This window comes from Neodiprion fabricii, chromosome 2 (genome assembly GCF_021155785.1).
Source record: "Neodiprion fabricii isolate iyNeoFabr1 chromosome 2, iyNeoFabr1.1, whole genome shotgun sequence".
In the NCBI taxonomy this organism is placed as follows: domain Eukaryota; kingdom Metazoa; phylum Arthropoda; class Insecta; order Hymenoptera; family Diprionidae; genus Neodiprion; species Neodiprion fabricii.
Window position 1 is genome coordinate 33,616,545 of NC_060240.1, and position 23,116 is coordinate 33,639,660.

The 23,116-nt window shown below is 42.8% G+C and overlaps 2 long non-coding RNA genes across 3 annotated transcripts; both read left to right on the top strand.

Moving 5' to 3' along the window:
• The first annotated feature begins 13,760 nt into the window (after positions 1–13,760).
• On the top strand, positions 13,761–15,178 carry LOC124175023. 2 transcript variants are annotated; one of them, XR_006869061.1, is made up of 4 exons: positions 13,761–14,036; positions 14,269–14,360; positions 14,540–14,607; positions 14,703–15,178. It is a non-coding gene; the product is annotated as an uncharacterized LOC124175023 (long non-coding RNA). The 2 variants fall into 2 exon arrangements; XR_006869060.1 differs by having other exon boundaries at positions 14,540–15,178.
• A 3,327-nt stretch (positions 15,179–18,505) lies between these two features.
• On the top strand, positions 18,506–19,759 carry LOC124174738. Its single transcript, XR_006868999.1, has 3 exons — positions 18,506–18,538; positions 18,807–18,945; positions 19,213–19,759. It is a non-coding gene; the product is annotated as an uncharacterized LOC124174738 (long non-coding RNA).
• Positions 19,760–23,116: the final 3,357 nt, after the last annotated feature.

The window sequence follows — 23,116 nt, forward strand, 5'->3', positions numbered from 1 at the left end:
CCAGCCAGCGGAGGAGAGAGGAAAGAAATAGAATTTATACCGTCTCTATAATTACGGAGTGTGTCTCCAGGTTGACGATCGGCCAATCGGCGAGGCTGAGAAGCGTTGGACACGCCCACGAGCGGGTGATTTGCGACAGCTACGTCACCGGCGCGCATAAATCTCGGACACTCCGAGGTCTCTCTATGGAGTCTGGGACCGTCGTCGTCGTCGTCTGCAGGAAAAGGGAAAAGTCGTCCTCTTGCAGCAACGTTGACGCGCGCGGGGAACCGAACCGGAAGATCGGCTCCGCTGTAACGCTCTCGAACGATTGGCAGACACGGGGAGTGGAGGGACGGCTCTCGCTCTCTCCATGCAGTGATTTGTACCATGGCACTACGCGATAAGTCTGGTATGGTAAATAGAAAATGCCTATAGTGTCCAGGGACGCCCGCCTATATAATTGCAGCCGATCGCGTGCGAAGAGAATACCGTTGCTGGAATGCAAGACACGGATTCGCGCTGATCGACTAGCGAGAGATTTATCGTCAACAGCTTTTTTCATATACCAACTTACGTCTACCGATTTTCACACTTTAACACTTTCAATGGCTATTTGTTACGTCACTAGAACTACGCATAGCGGTTCAAAAAAGGACGAATTTTATTTTGATTTTCAACTTTGACTCAAGCTTTTTCACTGTTTTTTTTTTTTTTTTTTTTATGTACTATCAGGAAATCAGCTTTGCCAGAACAGTTGGGATCAATCTCTCTAAAATATGCGGAGTCGTTACCATGTATCTTATCTTGAAATTTTGAAGGATTGAAGTTCGTAAGTTAGAACTTAGGTTTTATTCAATTTCATGATGCTTGAAATTATTCCTGGGAACTGATGAGCCCAAAATTAGTCGATCCAGCATGTACAACGAATCTATCGTTAAATGGACGGAGTTAAAAGGGGATAAGGTAAGAAGCTCCATCTTCTTCTCAATCATAGAAGAGCGTAATAACACTCGTGTCTACGCATGTATAACTGGGTATCGCGAAACATGGGGACTTACAATGACGTTAGTTTACGAGTATGGAGTGGTATAAGGTAGCTAAGGGCATAGAATACGTTGCGTTATAGGTTGTATCGTCGAGCGCGTCCATCCGAGCCTGCAGGGGTCATGCGACGTCGCGCCATCGATAAGAGAATCTAGTATGTAAATTCCCATGAGCCGCAGTTTGTGCGCCTGTTTCTACGTCTGCGGAGGGATAAGAGGCTGCAGCGCTGCTGCGCGCCTGTGTAAATCTATGCAAATAGGATTGTCGCGTGGGCGACGCCTGGGTTTGAATGAACCTTTGAGTCACGCAGGCTCAGAGACACCGGTGAATGGATTTGCGCGTGGAGTAGACCGTCCCCAAAGGAACTGCCTCCCAATCGTTCAGGCCAACTGAAAAATCATCATACATGCCCACCGCATAACTATGCGCATTTGATGCGTAACCTATACGTCACAAAGTTGAAGTCCATCGAGATATGAAGGGTAAGAGGTTCTTGCTCGGATGTCATTCGATCGGGAAACTTTTTCCACCACAGTTGCAAGGGTGGATCAAAATGCGGTACCAATCAAAAGCCTCTGAAGAATTTTGGAAAGAATTCCTGACACTTGATGACAATCGGTCGGAAAATTATGATCAGATACATTGTTGAAGAACGAGAAGAATAAGAAGAATATCATGAAGTAGAAGAGTCAGAATTTAAATGAAAAAACGAAGAAGGCGACGAGGAATATCTTTCGGCACCAGTGACAGGTCAGCATGGTTGTGTGTTCGTTAGAGTTACGTGGTGGCGCACCTGCCTCCAGTTGATCCTGAACAAACCTGCGGGTTGAATCGAACCGCTGCATCAGAGGCCGAGGGAGGACAATAGGTTCGGTGAGTTGCTGGATCCAAGATTCGATTGTTGAGGCGCGTGTGCGCTATTAACGGTACGCTGCATCGGACACGAGGAACGAACATCGTGGTCGTAGTCGTCGTGGAAGAGAAACAAGAAACCATAGGATGGAAAGAGAAAGACGTGAACAATTGTTTTTTAAATAAGCTGAAAAAACGTAAAGGACGCGGGAGGAAAGGAGAACAAAAGGTATTAGCAAAATTTTTCGGAATGTCAGTTATAGAGAGTTGTAAGAATGATCACAATCCATGAAGTCCCTGTTTTTGGATCTCAACAATGCGGCTGAGATAGATGCCTATCTGTTAAAAAGAAAAAAAAAATAATAATAAGTGGTAGGTAACCAGAACTGTCTGAGAGTGAAATTGAATCCACTTAACGAACTGCGACTGACGAGCTATGAGTGGTAAATAGTTAGGTAAGACGTAGAATTTCGATCCCCGATCGCAGTCCATCGTCGACGACGTGCAAGGTTAGCGGCGGAGTATCATCCTCTGGGAATGCTTCAGCGAGGATATTTAATCCGGAGGAGTCGAGTCAGGCCAGATCAGGAATCTGCACGTGTCGTCGGATACGGCATGTGCAGTACAGGCTGCATGGCACCGTTCTTTTCTTCGCCGCTCGAAGCACACGCGTACAAGTAATCCGAACCCGGCGTCAGGGCACACCGTTATACGTCTGCATTAAACCTGCATCGGTATACCCATGCACGCGGCGGGTATGCGTGTGGGTGCATATATACCCGGGGAACGATCAGCGTTCTTCATGCTGTAAACACGGCTTCGGTTGTCTTCCTCGCGGACGACGCACATTGCGCGTTTATCGGATCGCGTGACTCCTCGAGTCAGTGGAACGCGTGTTCCAAACTGTTATGCTGGTACTGCACCAATCAAGGTTCTTGCCTTCTCTCTCTCTCTCTCCCCGCATTGAACGCCTGGTCAAAGAAACGGGGAGAGAAGAAGAGAGCTTGAGAGAGACGGTGGTCACCCTCGTGTCGTATTCCTTCCTGTTTTCGAGCGCTTATCGAACGAGTCAAGGTTAAGGTGATAAGGCGATACCTGACACCGTTTGTTCGATACCTCCAACCCAGTCTTCCTTGGAATTTCATTTGTTCCGTTATCTAACTATGTAGGAGTGTGATTTTTATTACATGCAGTGATCAGAAATGAGATGTTTGCTTTTCTTGAATACAGTCCCAATTTTTAATTTCACGAAAGAAATTTGTTTCTTGTACATAGTCTTGACCTGGGTTACATTATTGGTTTGGATTATCGAGGATATGATACAGGTGAAAAATGACCATTAGGCACACTCGAGACGGTCATAAGATATTCGACGAAGGGTGCAGGTTCGTAATCGGATGTTGGTGTGTGGAATAACGAAGCTTGAAATCAGTGAGCGTAGGTATCCAGGACGTCGAAGGCCGTGTTTTGAGGTGCCGCGTTCCGACCGGGCAGTGTTTAACGAGAGATTTTACGGTTGCCGATCTTGAAAGGGATCTAAGGATCTTCGAATTGATCTAGGACCCTGCGGGTTTCTTGTTTTAGGGACGAAAAGGCTGAACCGTGACAGCGCACAAATTTTCGCCAAGACAATGAGCCGGGAACGAAATTCTTCTGGATCCTTCACTCACCTGTGCTCCAGACAACAGCGGTCGATCACATCTATACGCAACACGTTCATCCTACACAGAGCGAAATGTCTGCATGGCGGAAAACGTGATGCAATTCCCTTTGGAAATTTGTTGCCTCCAAGTGACGTCAGAAACGCGTGTTATACCCAGGTATCAAGAGAACACGTGAAGGGGCGTCACCTTTTCTCAAAGGATATGACTATAAACAAGACACTTCCTACGCGATCTCACCTGTCCACGAACAGGTCGACCACCGCTGAACACGTTATGTTGGCCAATGAGTTTCAACATCATAAACTGCAATTGAATCACTTTTTACTCTGTACACGAACATTCGCTAGTCATCCATTTCCCGTTGGCAGGTGACAACGACGACGACGACGACGAAGATGGTGATGGTGGGACGAGAGTGACATATTGATTACAACCTGAACAGTGTCGTTGATTACGACAAAAAGGAGGGTATTTAAAAAATGATGATTACGTTTCGAATTGAATTATATTATCAAGTCACACTACAATACAACATTTTACGCATGTTTTGGAAAATAATGGGTTGCAGTTCCTTTCGTAGTCAGATGAGCCTTAAGTGAACGTAACTGTACAGTAAGGAATTCATCATTGAACGAAAGAGTTTCTGAAATTCGTACAAGCATTTTTTAGATTATCCAAGCTAATGAAATTGTAATTCATACAGACAATTCTCGTGTAGTAAGCTCTGAAGAGTTACCCGTCGAGAACGAGGAAACCCCTTGAATGGCGAGTCGAGGTATCCCTGGAGACGTTGAAGTATTTCCAGAAGTCAATTGGCAGGTGTGAAAATGTCGGCGTTGTCTTAGGGGCAGGTTTTATCTACAACATGATTTAGTGCGGTTTTGTTTTTGGTTTTAGCTGTCGGTGGGGTGTGAATCGTTTAGTAAACGGCCTGAGATAATGATCGCGGATAATAGGTGCGTAGTGCTGTGTGTAATTGGGTGAACGATATCGGGGCTGATCGATCTACGTAACCGGTAAGAAATATTAGCATTCCTTTTGAGTCGTTAGCCTGAACCGAGAGGGGTCGAATCGCCGGTTGTACGAAATTGGAATTTTATTCATTAGTTTCTTGGAAAGGAGAGAAACTCGAAGCGTCAAGTGAACCGCAGTGAACAACCCGAGACGCGGCAGCCGAGCTCCGTCCGACAATTACGTCCTCTCTAATTACAACCGGGACATCAACTTGGAACACGAGCGGTACAGTGCGGGATGAGGATTAAATGTTCCCGCAACGGCACAGAGGCCATCCAGCCGAGCAGACCTCTGAACCGGACCTCGCGTGCGGGTCACGGCGCACTTAGCGGCACATTAGTCAAACAATTAAGAGTTTGTAATGGCACGTCACATAAATAACGTGGGCCAACAGTCCCTTCCTCGGAATAGGTTCGTACCTGTAATCCGTATACCGTGTGCAGTATGACGGTCGCTTCATCCCTTGTACACAGGCGTTTGATCATCTGACATTCCGGGATCGTTCAGAAATTTTCATCCAGGAGGAAAAATTACGGGACTGGCGACTAATGCGAACTTTTAATTCATCGGGAAGACCTGGAATTTTACTTAGAATGAAAACTTGCAAAAATAACACTTTAGGGACTGTTTGCTTGTAACTGCGCTCTAGAATCCTTGAAAGATGTTTATATGACGGCTGAAATCACAACTGAATGGCAAATTTAAAAACAGACTATACATTCATTGTTTTAACTTTATTCAAACTGAGCTCGAATTGATTTTAAATATCTTTTGATCCTTTATTGCGAGCAAAGATCGCGCAGCGGATCTTTCGAGCTGCCCTATAGGTACAAATACATATGTATAATGTACCTGCGAACACAGATGCAGGTACCAGCAGACGTCCTAATGGAATACAGGGTTCAGAGTGCGTCAGCGTTGCGTGGGCGTTCAATTTCCGACCTCACCTAATTACCAGGCATCCTCTCGTACCTGTTATAATTGCACTGTGCATCGTTCTATATATAGCAGTTGGTGAGCGAGATAAACGCTCGCGGTTTGCCGCTCGTGGGGGTGGAGGATTCAGCTTAAGGTTACCATCCAGCTTCCCGAGGGTGCAGAACGTCGGTTTTTTCACCTTGTATAACTTTCATAAAGTTAACAATGCACCGACACCCACATACGGTAGGTACACGTGCGCAGCGATCAGAGATGATGCGGTGTAAAAATATCGGCTCGATATATCGATGATCAATCGCGGTGCACTGTGATCGCCGACAAAATAGTTACGCTAATTAGCGACGGACGACTAAACCCTTAAGTAATTAGCAATTAAGGGCTTAGCTACAAGTAATTAACCAATTCCTGCTCGTCATTCAGGCGAAGGTAGGTATAAGCCGGTACCTAGTCAAGCTACCAGACCGCGATTGGGATCGCACAGAGATATAGCTGCAGACGCAGACGGTCGCTCTCGATCCTCGATCTCTTTCTCTTCTCCTCTCTCTCTCTCTCTCTCTCTCTCTCTCTCTCTCTTTTTCTCCACCTCTCCTCCTCGCCCTCTCTCCCTCTCCCTTTCGCGGCAGTCCGATATCGCGGACAATTAGTTACAAACCGTCGGTTTTGAAATCTATTGCCGTTTCGCGGTGTCTTAGGGGGATCAAATAATGGAAACGGCGAGCCATTGCGCGGGTAAGTGGAGGTAGTCGGTGGAGTCTGGAGACGCGCTAGCGCCCGACTATTCACAGTCCTGTAAATCCGTGTCGAATCAGAATGCGCACGTGAGTCGTACATCACGTCATTGCCTCCTAACTAACCCGGGTGATAGGAGGACTCTGGAGCCTAGGCGAATGGCGAGGTTATCACGAGTGACGGTGTGTGGAAGTCAGGATCGACAAACCGCCGTCTCACAATCAGACAACGTCCCAAGTAATTAGACTCGCGATTCGTAAGCTCGTGTTGCCCGACAGCTTGTAGCAATGAATCAATTCTCCCGTCACATCACACCCCCTTTACTCCTTCAACAGCACGATTTGCTCCACCATCATCGTCCCAGTTGCGGCCAGCTACCTTGGGCTGCAATTTCGCGAGATCAGGGCACGTACAACGTGAAGGTGACGGACAATCCACCGACCAGGCATCGCTCAAAATCTCGTCAACTTTTCCGTTACGCATTGTTCCTGTACCGCATCTAGGAGGTTTCGCAAATATGTAACATCTGCACATTCACTATTTGCAGAGCATAACTATGAGTAGGTAGTAAGAGTATCTTTTCAGCGTGCCGAATTTCATCGGTGCTAAAGAAGACAATCGAATGATCGGAACTGATTTCCCGTCTTGCGAATAATTCCTGCAACATGCGAATTCAGCGATGCCCTTGACTCTCTTCAGTGACGGGAACAGCATATGTTTGAGCAATGGTTCCGTACCTACTCACGAATCACTGATCGCACAATTGTCAATAATATACGATCAGACGGAGACCGGAAATGGTGAAAGAACATCCTGTGGACACGGATATTTATAAGTATAACGGATGTTTGCTGTGTTGCTCGTCTCGTTCTGACTTCCCCCGCGATATACCTGCGATTGCAACAAGTCTCCGAAGTTCGTGAGTCGCGAATATGCGTCGCAACATAAATCAATACCGAGAAAATTGCGGGCCGCGAGACAAATCAAGAACAATGCAAGTTAACCACGCACAAATTAGTCATCACTCACCGGCATGGCATGGCGCTGGGATAGCAGAACGCGCACATATAGATATGCGTAGGCCCGCGATCAGACGCACTCCATTCACTTGGCGCCGCATTCGTTCATTCATGTGTGGATAGATGCCCGCTTAACGTATGCCTCGTATTCCAATTCTACACTCGTTGTATACCTACGGGGTGCTCTCGAACCACGCTATTGACGCCAGGCGTAAGACTGTTGCCTGGGACCGTTTGACTTTGAAGAAAGTCTTACGGTGATGCGCAATTAGTGCAAACGTTAAAGACTAAGCAAATGGAAAAAATTTTTTCGGTGGCCATAAGGATAATTTTCAGTAGCAAAACATCTACCTCTCATGGATCCAAGTTGGATTTATACACGGGTGTTTGTTGACCACCTTGTATAAATGGATTGGAACGTAAACTGGCGTCAGTAGAAAAGTAGTCAAAGATATCCGTAGGCCTCGAATAATTGTGAACGAGGAATAGGCTGTGTTTCGATACGGTATAAAGATAAGCATAAATCGAAACTTAAAATATATGTATAGACGGCGCAGCGACGAGCTATTTTTATTTATTTCAAGAATTATACGCTCTGTCGAACGCTGTCGCATTTTCCCTTCATCTTAACATATTTTTCAAGCAATGTTATCAATGGCATTCCGAACGTTTTTTTTTTTTTTTTTTTTTTTCAAAAATCTCGCATGGTCTTGAATTTTATACATACATTTGATAGAGGATGGACTCCAGTAAAAAAGTTTCCTAATATGGATGGCGTGATGAAACATAACATTAACGTGTGTTTCTTGCACACCGTTTCTCGTATGCAAATATATGAAGATTTATTGGATATATTGTAACGAGTTTTTTTCATTGCACTTCTGTCGGACATATTTGCGTGGCAAGTGGGTTTCAGCATTCCCGTAACTTCTTTATTTGTGACTGCGATTTGTCTTCACAGATATTGAATGCAAACAAAAATCCTGATGTTTCGAAATGAATCAGGCTTTCGACGTTTTCGACTCGATTAATTGAGTAAATCGCCGTATCGGCGTGGATAAAAATTCAGACTGTTTGTACCTCACGTATGTATATTTTACTATATCAAGATTGGACTCAAAGTAATTGCTGTTGCCCTACCTAGGTTCGTCTGTTGGATATTTTTTCCTTAAATAAACAGATAAATAAATAAAACTCTACGGATCGCGTGATGTATACACTTCCTAATCGAAAGGATTTAAATATTACAGACGCATGTCAGAGCCAACGATGATCGACCGGGTGTAGAGAGTCGGCGAGTCTTTGGTACTTAAAACGGGATGCGTTTAGTTTTCACTTTTGACAGTCATCACGCCGTTGTTAAGACTGATCCGCGCCGGGTGCCCGCTGCCATGCGTGACTAATGGTTGCCTAACAACAATATATTATACAGTCAAGTTTGCCCGTGTCTGCCGAGGCTGGATCCTGCTATATTATATACATACATATAATATATATAATATTTCATGCATTAAATTTTCTTTTCTCGCAAGAAAATACGCCGCAGAAACTTCTGAAAATATCAAAAACAATTGCAGCAAAAAGAAATTTTTCCGAACTCGGTGAAAGAAGAATTTCCATTACAAAAAAAAAAAGTGCCCAAAGACCATTTTGTCGACAATCCTTTCTTATACTCAAACGAGGCGGAATTTCAAGCTCTTGTTCTGAAACAGCGATGAATTATCGTCCAATTATAACTTATATTCAAATAGTCAGTTTTCTCGAGTGAATTTTTCTCCGCACGAAGAGAGTACCGATTAACATATTCCGATCACGGGACACGTGGGCACCGGGCATGCAGCCTGTACAGTGTATAATGAGTTGCACTTATGCATACGAGAAGTGACACCTTCTCCGTGTATCTAAGGAACCCTATCCGTCTGAGTGTCTCTGGTGTGAATCATCGCGAGCTCAGATAAGAAATCCCGCAAGCTGGCGAGCACGCGCTCGCGCCATTCTCCTGTCTCCTCGACGACAATGCAATGCCCACAGAAACCTGGCCCGGTTGAAAAACAATAATCCCATCCGAGTGGCGTTTTCGGCGTCGCTTCAACAGCGACTGATTTCTCTCGCAGCCCTGCTGATGGCTAGAAATATACGATGAAAAGCGGTGAAAAATTAGTCGGAACCGATAATTCATCGGTGATCATTTCCCCTCGTTGCGAAGAGCCGTGGATAAAAAGAGAATAAAGGAGAAGGAAAGAGAGAGACAGGCGCACTGCAAGGGAAATCGTAAATGAGATTCTTGTCGAAGGATTTGCGCAGGTTGAACCGAGCGCAGTGCGCGAGGAGTTTAATCTGCGGAGAAGGTGCGTGGGCCGAAATGGCCATTGTCATTGTTAAAATGTATAAGTGCAACGCTTCGAGAGAGCTGCTGGAGTTCTGTAGTCGTTGCATGCGAGACGATATGCGGAGAATATGAGCGCTCGCGTGTTTCTTTTTGCAGAAGCCGCGATTACGCGTTGCCGTGTTCAATGGGAATCCCGCATAAAAACGTCTCGTGACAATTATGGACGGAGTTGGCTCAATTATCACATATGCACGATAGGCGGAGATCTCCACTACGGCAGTAGAATCGATTTCGCGTTTTCTCCGCGGTCTGCGCGTACATACCTACCCGATTTCATTGCACGTTTGTTGGGCTCGTGCGGAATGAATGTGCGGTAACACTCGAAGGTGAGCAATGGTGTAACGGAATCGGTTGATGCCTGCGACAAACGCGACTAGCCGTTGTGGGTGAACAGGTGTAATGGGATCATATGTATAACAATCCTCAGTCGTAATAACACCTTTCTCACATTCAAGCGATTCAACCATGCGGCCAACGTTGACCCGGGAACCCCTGCATGAATAAATTGCGCATAACAGTGCGGCTACCTGCACCTCTGAGTAACCATCAACCGAGCAGAAAATAGAAGAACAAGTCAGTGGACTATTTTCGCATGCGATTTCTTCCGCAACAAATTCCGATTCTCTCCTTTGACATCGAAATAGTGGGTAATGGAAGCTCTCGTTGTCATGAGTTTTTATAACCCCGAACAAATTGAAACGACATGTTCCGCGTGTACACAATCAAGCACAATGGAGATACGAGGAGGTAACAAGACGGACAGTAACTGGCGCTGAAGGCAATGCCCGTTATTTATATTCACTTGAGATTTATTTACTGTTTTCTTTTTTCACGTGAAATCTTACTTGTCGAGCATGAAAACAGTGTGGGTAAGGCTCACGGATCAGCATAAGCCACGCTACCATGTAGCGCTGCGTTTAACGACATTATAAATTGAGGGGGTGACCAGGAAGGAGCGCACTTACTCTACCTCTTCGGCTTCATGCTCGCAGGATTCAGCCGCGGTACCACTCGAGGTTCAACCAGTCACAGGATATCAACGAACCGCTTCGTTCTGACCCGAATACCGTTTTACCGTTCTTTCTAATTCTGATCCAGCCTCGTAACTGCCGGTGTCTGTTTTTGACACGGACCAGTATCTTCCAGCATCGTGGTAGCAATCGATATCCATCTTGCACGTCAAGATGTTAAAATTTCCTTCACCGAAGAGAGCTCTGGCAAAATCATCCCAGCTATTAACGCTTCGTACCTAGTCAGAGTCAGTCGCGGTCTGATTGCTACCAATTACCGTGCCATTCGCACCCGGTCCTTCGGATTTCCAGGATTTTCCTCACCTCCTCCGAGAGACTGTGCCGGTAACAAGCGCCGAGTTGCGTAATCACGCGTAAACACGCTCTGCGTGGGGAGGAGTTCATTGTTGCAGGCAACTCGTGGAGACCGGGTCCAAGCAGGAGTGTGTGCGTGTCTCCTCTGGGTGCCGTCGGCGCGTCTAACGCGATTCGAAAGAACGGGCTGCGGCCTACTACCCTGGCGCCGGCGGTCAGGGCGCGCCGTGGTGCAGAAACACGATATGTCACTGGTCCGTTGCTAAACAGACACTTAACAATGTTCTCAGGATGAGACAATGGCCTGTTAATGCTCTTTCAAAGGCGTGTCTTAATTTTTCTACAGCGCATTTTAAGCCCCGACTTCGTTCTCGTGATCGTTCGGTCGAGACATGTAAACTTGCACGCGTATATGAGTAACACAGATGCTGATTCACGATTGCTGAACTTGCAGTCATGCGGTGATAGTATCCGTTCGACCCGTTTCGAAACTCATAATATGCAGCTACGATTTTTCCCGATTGTTCGGATATGAAACCTCGGGAAACCTCGTCGCGCAAATGAGGAAATCGTCGATCCATGAAAGCAGCCCGCGTAGCCTTCCAAAACCCATTGGACTTCAACGTCAGAGCTTTTGGAATCGATCAAAATACAACCTCACTCAATCTCATCGTCGATATGATTCCGGTTAAACTTTTCGTACCGAAGAAGACGTTCGGACGGTTTTACGACTTCCCAGACACAGATGAATCATCGCAGGAACGTTGATGCATGCAGCCTTATTATACGTGCACGTGTAATGATCATGGCGTAATTTCGAGTCTTCGACCCACGACAGACCGGAAGTGTAGGCACCAGACGCTGAGCTAGCGACTTATGGCTGCGGAGGACTGGAATTCACTCGCGACAACTATGATTCTGTCCCCCCGATGCAGGTTCTCCAGCCTCCGCTGCAGCGCCATTTCTCGCAAAGACTGGAGCCTTGGTTGGATCCCGGCTTTCTTGCCGCTCCATCCTTCTTGTCTCTTATTTTTCTCTTCCTCTGGTCCATCTTGCGGGGAACCAGTCGCGAACACCGCCAAATTAATCTTAGTCATAGAATAATAATTTAAGTGCGTCGTCTTGCAGCGTCCAGGTCGTCTCCCGCTTCGCCCCGTTACACCTACCACGCGCTGCGCGTAACTGTTATAATTACAAAGTGTAATGACTTATATGTGTATGAATGAAGTCATTACATAATACGTAAGAGGTTAATGGACATTTGCACACAATGCGTATTAAGACAAAGACTCTCGGACGAACCGCACTTGCGAGCTTATGCTAGCAATAAACTGACCCTTTTTCGTCCTCGGTACAAGAGAAAAAAAAAGAGGTGAAAGAGGAGAAAAAACGGGAGAAGGGACCGGAGAAGAAGGGACTGAAAATAATTTCGCCGGAGATTCGTGCACGTGCGGTAATTGAAAGGAATTGAAAAAAACCTTTTATTGCCAACGACTGCAAATCTTTGTAAATCAATACGTAGGCTGTTGTAAATTATACCTTGACCGCGATTTCTCTTCTGGACAAATTTGCAAATTTGGCTTACCGCGCAGATGGGGGAAAAAAGAAGGAGAAAGAACAAGAGAGAACAAAAAGTGGACAACAGCTCGTGCAGTATCCTTTACGGCCACCTACTTAGCCACGGACTTTTATCTGATTGTGCAGACTGTACGCAGCTGACAGGTTGATTTTTGACGGAGGTGTATATAAATGGTGGGTACCGTAACTGAAGTCCGCTGATTTATATTCAGTATAACTATAATCTCATTACAGATGCCGAGTTATGTGATAGTGCAGCTGAGTGGGCATTGGCACTTCGACCTATGGCAGTAAGGATCAAGACAAGTAGTCGCAGGAAAGCTTTGTTCAACAATTCGAGGTCAATAGTTGAAAGGGCTTTTTGCCTCCCAGCCCCATGGGAAATTGCAGGCAGGTAGAGTATTTTTTTTTCTTTTTTTTCCATCATTTCTCCATGTACTTGTTCCATGTCAAAACACATGTCCCGCTCTAATTGTATTGGACCAAATAAACGAGCCGAACTCTGAGCTAAGTACGTCACACCGAGCAAACTTCATTCCCCACGATTGTATTTCAGTTTTTTTCTTACACGTCCATGCAGCTGCTGATGTTATTTCAGTATCGCGTGTGTCCGTTTGTTCTGAATCACAAACGAGCAAATACACCGTCCGCGCTCGAAATGGTGCGGCCCTAAAAAAGTCCTATCTCCGTGCTCTATAAGGGAACGGGGGGGAAAAAGCACGATGAGAAAAGTAAGGCAAGTTGCCTTCGGTGTACGGCCCAAAAGTGAGCCTGTTCCTGATGGGATGTTTCTTACTCCTTATTGCGTAACGTGACTCGCATTGGCAAAAAATCGAAACGTATCATAATGGCAAATGAAAATGGTAATTTTTCACGGCGAACAATGAGCAGGTACACGCATGCGTGCTTCCGTCTGTATGTATTTCCTGTTGGAACCCAGCATTTCGCCCGGGATTGCCTGGGCGTGGACCGAAAGTACAATCAGTCAGCAGGTGTCCTGCAGCCAATAAATAATAATTACGTAATAAAATCACCGCCGTTGCCAATCTCGCTGTCTGACAGGTCCCGCCATGCGTGTGCCGTGCACCGCGTGTTTTCTCCAGCCTCACTTCACTCCACGGTTTAGGTACCTGCCATTTTATTACCTCGAGCAGATCGAGGTTGACTGTTGACCGATTTGATCGATCGGTACGTGCCTTTTAATTTTGCTCATTCAATACGGGTCTGCTTTACGAACGTGACGCACTCCGTCCGAGGACCCTCCTCCGACACCACCGCACGTTTTCTGCACACGAGTGCGACGAAGGGGTGCGCAATGCTCGATTAGTGCATCGGACTCATCACCGCGCTCCTGTAATATCGATCGAGTGCAACTGATTGTGTAATTGTAATTAAGGCAATCTTGTAATCGACGACGATAAGTCGGTATAATTAATGAACCGAGTCGTGCTGACGACGCTCCAAGTGTATATCTGGCCGCACGATCGCTGGCGGTTCTCTGGTGAGTAAGCGCAATTTGCCATATTGTCTTTGATAATCCCGGCTAATTAGTTTTGTCTTGGGCCTTATGTATCGTTCGTTAACTCTCGATGATAATCGCTCCTTTTCCATGACGTACAGAAACATATACCTGTTCCTAGAATAACGTACGTGGGAATCACCCCCCAAAGACTTTTTCTTCGTCAACTTTGATTTTGAGAAAATATTCAAGTCTGATTCCATTTGTATTTCAGTCACGGGACACAAGTTTCAGGGCCAAGGTACGAGAAATCGCAAGTTCTGAATCAGACGCGAGAAGGTGATATCGGCGGACGAGTCTCTCGACGTGAGTCTTGTTCTCTTGATAAGTCGGATCTCGGTACTGGCGTGTTTCATGAGGCTGTACCGTGTTTCCATTTAGTCGTTCGCGGGCTGTCTAGACGCTGTCGAGATAGCCGGTGGAAAGTCGGGACAGTAACTCCTAATAGAAATAACAACAAGTAACGCTATTAAACGGCATTGCAGCCAAGGGGAGGCAACGAGCGGATACAGAGAGAGCATGAACGCCGAGACATGCCGCAGTTGCACTTCGGGTAAGCACGTGCAGATTGTAATATGCGGCACTGCAGCAGCAGGGTACCAATGTGCTACTCGAGCTCTGTTATAAAACAGAATTAGTTCTGCACAGGACGTAACACCATAGAAGCACCGGGCAGAAGCGCACCGCAGCTTTATGGGCCACAGCTTTTTTCTCCCCCTGTTTGAACAGGAAAGACAATCGGCGAGATGGCAAACCGCAGGAAAGTTGAGACGCCTTCGCTTGATTATTTCCTCCTCAGCTCCCTGGCTTTCACATTTCAATTAAATTCTTTAAATTTCATTCAACGCCGGTATTCAACAGCTTTGACGGTTACGAGCAAAACCGATTCATCGGAATTCATAAATTTTCCTAATGATACCAATCCGTCCTCGTGTGGTTATATTATGCTTTTAGCTTGATAGAAAGTGCTTTTTAATATTATTAAGATTGTTGTTGTTATCATTATTTTTTCGTTAGAAAGTAGTAGTAATTCCGGCTTTCTCACTGTCGATAGAAAAAACATGACAAGAAAAAAAAAATGTCTTTACTGTATACTACTGTTAATAAGAAATAAAGGCTTGACTGGGAGAAAGTGTTTGCTTTTCTCGCGATCAGCGCGTCGGGTCAAGTGGTGTTTTGACAAATTATTAGTCTGGAAGGAACCAAGTTTTCAAACAGCGTTCCATAAAAATCCTTTCTCTCATGAATGAATTTCAGACGTTACTAATTATCCATCTAACAGCTCGCTATGCTGACCGGTTAAACTAGCGAATACGGGACAATTTTTAAAAAAAGGGGTGGCGAAAAAGTGAAATTAAAGCCAATTTTTTCCAAAAATCTTAGTCACGAAGAAGAAGTGAAGATATTTGAAAATGATTGAAATCGGATGTGAAAATAACGCAGTATTTCAATAAATATCGAGGCACAGGGCAAAGTTGGCTCTCTGTCCTGTATTTTTAATTCGTGAGTCGCAGTGGCAGAAGCAGGTAGAAATAACTACCGGAACTGTGGCGAGTCGGTGGTCACCGGTCAGTGATCAGTGGTCAGGGAGACCCCCTGCAGCTAGCACACTATGTATGTTGCTCACGAAAGATGTTATCTTCATCTATATCTCCCACCGCTGTTGTGTCCACCACTACCGTCTCATTCCTCTCGGACTTTTACATCATATTACGTGTATCACACGGGCGTATAATGATTATACATACGGTGAAGCTTCTCGCATGGTTTGTAATCAAGCCGAGTACTAAATACTTTTCCGTCGAGAGATCAACCCCCTCCTCCTATATAGACTCAACGTGGATGTACATGGTAAATAAAGGTCACCAATGGGCGTTTTCATTTTACGACTTATTAATCGCGACGGGATGCCGATCGTTAATCCTCCCTACGATCTTCCTGCATATTATTCCTCTCGGTTTTTCACCTTTTCCCCTACCGCTCTACGACGAAAATACATTCCACGTTACGATAGTAAGAGAAATACGGACTGTCGTAAAACCTCAGGCTGAATACAAAATGCGTACAGGTATAATTTGTTGCTGTTAATTAAATTTTAAATGCTACGACTAATTGGATTTCTCCGTATAAATTCGTAGAAAATGTATTCGCAACTACGAATCCAGATTAGTTACGATGGTTTAAAAAAATATTCCCGAAGTCCGTTGCCCTCTGCATCGGATTCGTCCAAGCTTTAGAAAATTGTGCCACACCATGGTATCATTCTGGATGTCTTATCGACCGGCGGTCTTCTGGACTTGAGATTAGGACGCATGGTTTCCTCTCAACGATCGGTAAGGCATCCAGCATCGATGGACGCTGTGCATAATACGGTTGGTAAGTTCGACCGGGGCCAAACTTTGCTCAAGCAGACTCTCTGCATGTCCGACTGAGGTGCTGTCGGATGAGTCGGACGTTGACTGAAGAATACAGAGACGGATACCCCTGGGTAAATTTTTGTCACCAGTTTTCGACGGGCAAGTGGGCCCAGGTGGGTCGATCAGATCGATCATCCCCGTGAGAAGAAGCGTGACCGCGTCCACCGCCAACCACCACTAACTACCTCCGAGCACCTCCAACCGCCGTCAACCACCTCTGACCACCTTCGTCCTCCTCGACCACCTCGCCCCGCTCTGCCACCGACTCCTCCGCCGCCGCCTCCTCCTCCTCCAACCCCTCGTCGTCGTCGTCTTCCTCAACCACCGTCGATCACTTCCAACCACCACCAAACACCTCCAAACACCTCCTACTACTGCGTACCACCTCCTACCATTTCCGAACACCTCCAACCACCACAGACCACCTCCGACCACCTTCTTTCTCATCATCCCGCTGTTCGACCATGTCATCTGTAACATTAATAATCATAATTATGGCAACAACTTTTCATTTACTCTCTCGATCTTGAATTTTCGTAGGCATAGAATCGAAACGCTGTTTTAGCTAGTTGTAAGTGAAGTATCTACGTTGGGTAGAGAAGCAGAATTGTTTTTCGAAAAGTGTTCGTATGGAGAAAAATTCAGAGTAACTGTAATACGTCGAGGATTCGCTAATTTTGATCGAGATGAAATGGATGCTTCGTATATAAGACAGTATTTAACGCGGTGTCCTGATTTAAAGACCTAAAAAGGTGATTGTCGGCGATTTTTTTTGATAGGGAGAGATAGAACGAAGTTTCTTAGAACTTCGAATGTATTTTAACACACATTTGAAAGGTACGAGCAAAAATTTTTATCATCCAACTGTCGCAGAACGGCAGCGTTTTAGCAGACCCGTTAACTGAAAAACATATCTTTCGTCAAAGGCTGACTGACCATGCAAGGGCCTAGCCGCTTGAATCGGCGGGTAAGATAACGTGCGTATTTCATGTCTGTGATGTGAAAATTAGAATCATTATACATCTTGTCATATCATACATCGTATATCATACATCATGCATAGTATTGAAGTTCGAAACCAGAGTTTGAATGTTGAAATGTTCAGAAAGTAACATCACCCAACATTTTTTTTCTCCTGACGTCATCGATCTATATACACGAAACTCAGCTAGCCGAATTCCTCAGTTTGGAAATAACGGCGCAGTAGAGCGGACGTGTGAGAAACGCGCTCCGCAGATTTCGAGTACCGGGTTCTCTGACTCCATGGATCTCCTATTGAAACTCGAGTTCCAGGACAAGCGCTCCGTAGTTTCTACGCTCCAGGACCACTACCTGGTGAAACTCGACTTCCAGGACAAGTGTTCCATAGCTTCTGCGCTCCAGATCCGCTACCTGGTAAAATTCGATTTCCAGGACGAGCGCTCCGTAGTTCTGGCTGTCGAGGTCCTCCACCTGGTATATCTTGACATCCAGGAAAAGCGCTCTGTAGTTCTGACTGTCATGATTCTTGACCTGGTGACTTTTGAACAAGGGCTCCGTAGTTTCTACGCTCTAGGTCCGCTACCTGGTGAAACTTGACTCCAGGGACAATTGCTTCATAGTTTCTACGCTCCAGGTCCTCTACCTGATAAAACTTGACTTCCAGGACAAGCACTCCGTGGTTTCTGCGCTCCAGGTCCACTACTCGGCGAAAGTCGACTTCAAGAAGAGGACGAGGAGGACGAGGAGGTGGAGAAAGACCTGCAGAACAAGGAGGACGAGGTGGATTTTCGCGCAAGCCCTGATTCGGTAGCTATCAATGCACTAAAAAAATTTCTATAATCTTTTATAACTTTCTCATAATCTTCTTGGTCAAATCCGTCAATAAAAAATTGTAATAATCCTGACACAATATTTTTCATGTGTTCTAATACTTAATATATTTATTAATTTTCAAGGTATAACCCGAAGTGGTTAGCGGTGGTCGTTGGAGGTGGTTGGCTGCGGTTGCGGGTGATGAAGATGGACGAGGTGGAGGCCGAGGACGACGAGGACAAGGTGGACGAGGAGGACAAGGATTTGTGCACGGTGAGTAAAATTATTTTATATTATTGATTGGCACGTGTGATTATATTTTATCAAAAATTTTTTACACTCGTCATGTTCACAATAAATTATTTAAATTCATTTTTCGCGCAAGACCAAAATCAGTAGCTATCAATGCGCTAATGAAATTTCAATAATTTTTCATATTTTCTCATAAACTTCTTGCTAGAATGTGACAATAAACAAATTATTCTTAATCCTTATACAATATTTTTGATGTTTTCTGATTTTTATTGTAAATATTTAACAGGATTCGAGTTATAACTCGAGGTGGTTAGCGGTCGTCGTTGGAGGTGATCGGAGGTGGTTAGGGGTGGTTGCGGGTGATCGAGGTGGACGAGGTGGAGGCCGAGGAGAAGAAGGACGAGGATGACAGGGATTTGTGTACGGTGAGAATAACATTTTCTATAATATTTAATGGCAATTTTTATTTTACATTTTATCTACAATTTTTCAAACTTGTCACGTTTACGAGCAATTGTTTTAATTCATTTTTTGCGCAAGCCAACGTTCAGTAGCTCTCAATGGGCTACTCAGATTTCTATGATTTTTTATAATTTTCTCATAAGCTTCTTGGTCAAATCTGTCAACAACAAAATTATATTGATCCTTACAGAATATTTTTCATGCGTTCTAATACTTAAAATATTTATTAGGATTTGAGTTACAACCCGACGTGGTTAGTGGTGGTCGTTGGATGTGATCGGAGGTGGTTAGGGGTGGTTGCGGGTGATCAAGGTGGACGAGATGGAGGCCGAGGAGAAGGAGGACGAGGATGACGAGGATTTGTGTACTATAAATATACCACTTATATAATATTCAACAGAGTGGGAGTGGGAGTAGGAGTACGAGTAGAAAAAGGAGTAGGATCGGGAGTAGGAGTAGGAATAGCAGTAGGAGTAGAAGTGGGAGTAGAATTAGGATCAGGAGTGAGATCAGAAGTAGGAGTAGAAATAGGAGTGGGAGGATAATCTATAAAGAGGGATACAATATCGAATAATCACGACCAGGTAGTTATAAGTATCGTTTAGAATAGAATAACACACGATTTGCTCAAACACGCAAACGGTCAAATTTAGTGATTCTGCAGCTTCTCTGCATTTGAATTTGAATTTGTCCGTCAGCGTGCACTGTTGTATAAACTCAAACACTTTATAAATTGTTACTTTCGATATCTAAGTCATCATCGTCATTCATTGTTACAAAATAAACTTTAACTTTTACCAGTTACATCACTTCCAATTATTTATTTTGAACAAGGTCCTTTTCCCATTTTCATTATTATGAATCAGCCTCAACCATTTAAACAACTCTCACAGACCTGTATAGGACTAGGCAACAACGTACCCACATTACCGGCTTATCGGAAGGTAGGTCTTTCTAAGTTTTAATTTTTATTCATTGTCGTTACGTAGAAGCATCTAGGATTACTCCATTATTCATTGACTACCACCATTCAGTACACTCTCACCCCGACGTAACACAGGTTCTCGTTTTTCGCTGTAACTTTTGATGCGTTGATCGCAGCGTATTGGGACTGCGCCCAATCACTTTCTTTCGCAAAATTACGTCGGAATAGCGCATGAAAGGATTCATTCCGACACTTTTCAAAATCGCAAAAATTTTCGCCAAAAATACAAAGGGGTTAACCTTCCTTTTTTTTTGACCAAAAAATTTTTCGTCTCAGAATTGATTCCTATGACGCTTGCCCGACCAATTGGACCCCAAGGAACTCAGAAAACGCAGCGGAAAGAGCGTGGGATCAACAGCAGAGAAATGGCGAAGGAAAAAGCACCTGCTGAAAAATGTCGAAAATTCAGGTTTTCGTTTTTAGGCCGTAACTTTCGATGCGTTGATCGCAGCGTATTGGGACTGTGCCCAATCGATTTTTCTCGCAAAATTACGTCGGAATAGAGCCTGAAAGAATTGATTACAGCACTTTTCAAAATCGCGAAAATTTTCGCCAAAAATACAAAGGGGTTAACCTTCCTTTTTTTTTGACCAAAAAATTTTTCGTCTCAGAATTGATTCCTATGACGCTTGCCCGACCAATTGGACCCCAAGGAACTCAGAAAACGCAGCGGAAAGAGCGTGGGATCAACAGCAGAGAAATGGCGAAGGAAAAAGCACCTGCTGAAAAATGTCGAAAATTCAGGTTTTCGTTTTTAGGCCGTAACTTTCGATGCGTTGATCGCAGCGTATTGGGACTGTGCCCAATCGATTTTTCTCGCAAAATTACGTCGGAATAGAGCCTGAAAGAATTGATTACAGCACTTATCAAAATCGCGAAAATTTTCGCCAAAAATACAAAGGGGTTAACCTTCCTTTTTTTTGACCAAAAAATTTTTCGTCTCAGAATTGATTCCTATGACGCTTGCCCGACCAATTGGACCCCAAGGAACTCAGAAAACGCAGCGAAAAGAGCGTGGGATCAACAGCAGAGAAATGGCGAAGGAAAAAGCACCTGCTGAAAAATGTCGAAAATTCAGGTTTTCGTTTTTAGGCCGTAACTTTCGATGCGTTGATCGCAGCGTATTGGGACTGTGCCCAATCGATTTTTCTCGCAAAATTACGTCGGAATAGAGCCTGAAAGAATTGATTACAGCACTTTTCAAAATCGCGAAAATTTTCGCCATAAATACATAAGTTAGACAAATTTCTTTACTAATTTTAGAATTCGCTGTTTCAATTATTCAAGCTTATGTTTTTATAGTACTAATTACTCTATACTCTAGAGAAGTAAACTAAATAATGTCAAATAAAAATATATCATTTCCTCAACATCCATTTCATTTGGTTAATTACAGACCATGACCTTTATTAGGATCATTAGCTGTAATAATTCTACTTTTAGGTTCTATTAAATGATTCAATTTCAAATTAAAAAATATATTAATATTAGGGATTCTAATCACCATTTTAATTATAATTCAATGATGACGAGACATCATTCGAGAAAGAACCTATCAAGGATTACATACATCAAATGTAATAACAGGGATAAAATTAGGAATAATTTTATTCATTGTTTCGGAAATTTTTTTCTTTTTATCTTTTTTTTGAGCTTTTTTTCATAGATCCCTCTCACCTTCAATTGAAATTGGAAGAATATGACCTCCAAAAAATATTACACCATTTAACCCTTATGATATTCCTTTATTAAATACAATTATTTTAGTTTCTTCAGGGGCTACAATTACATGAGCCCATCATAGATTAATAAATAATATAAAAAAAGAAACACTAAAAAGAATATTATTAACAATCATTCTAGGTATTACTTTCTCAATACTACAATGATATGAATATTTAGAAGCACCATTTACAATAGCAGATTCAGTATATGGATCAACTTTTTTTATTGCTACAGGATTCCATGGAATTCATGTCCTAATTGGTACAACATTTATTACAATTAACTTATTTCGAGTATACTTAAATCATTATTCTAATTTTTATCACTTTGGGTTTGAAGCAGCCGCATGATACTGACATTTCGTAGATGTAATTTGACTTTTCCTTTATATTTCTATTTACTGATGAAGAACATACTAATATATTTATATAATATAACTTAAGTATAATTGATTTCCAATCAATAAGTCTAACAAAATTTAGTATAAATAATTAAATTAATACTTAATACCTTAATAATAATTATAATAATTACTATTATTATATTAACTATTTCAATAATCTTATCAAAAAAAACATTTTATGAATTAGAAAAAAATTCACCATTTGAATGTGGATTTGATCCAAAAGGATACCCACGTATATCATTTTCTATTCGTTTTTTTCTAATTGCAGTTATTTTTTTAATTTTCGATGTAGAAGTAACATTAATATTACCAATAATTATAACCTTAACAATTTCAAATATAAAAATTTGACTATTTATAGTATCATACTTTATTTTAATTTTATTACTAGGATTATATTATGAATGAAAATTTGGGGCACTAAACTGAATTTAAACCTACAAAGTTGAAATAAAATTTATATTCAGTTTCGGCCTGAAATTATAGTTATTTTTTAATAACTCTACTTTATAGGATAATAGTTAAATATAACATTTGATCTGCATTCAAAAATTATTAATATAAATTAATTTATCTTAAATAATTTATATTAAAATTAATTGAAGCCAAAAAGAGGCTTATTATTGTTAATAATAAAAATGAATAAAAATTCCAATTAAATAGAAATATAAAATAAAAAAGCTTCTAACTTTTTATTAAATGATTAAAATTCATTTATATTTCTAATTTATATAGTTTATAAAAACATTACATTTTCATTGTAAAAATAAATTATTTAATTTTATAAATTAAATGTTTAAAGATTTAAATAAATCATCATATTATCTTCAATAATATACTTTAAATTTTAAGCTATTTAAACATTTATAATATAAAAAAATAATAAAAAAATAAAAAAGCAAATAATAAAAATAAATTTAAAACATTATTAAAATGAAAAATTAATAAATCTATGAATATATAAAAATTTTTTATAAAAATTATAATTATTCTTCTTTTATAAAATTCTAATCAATTT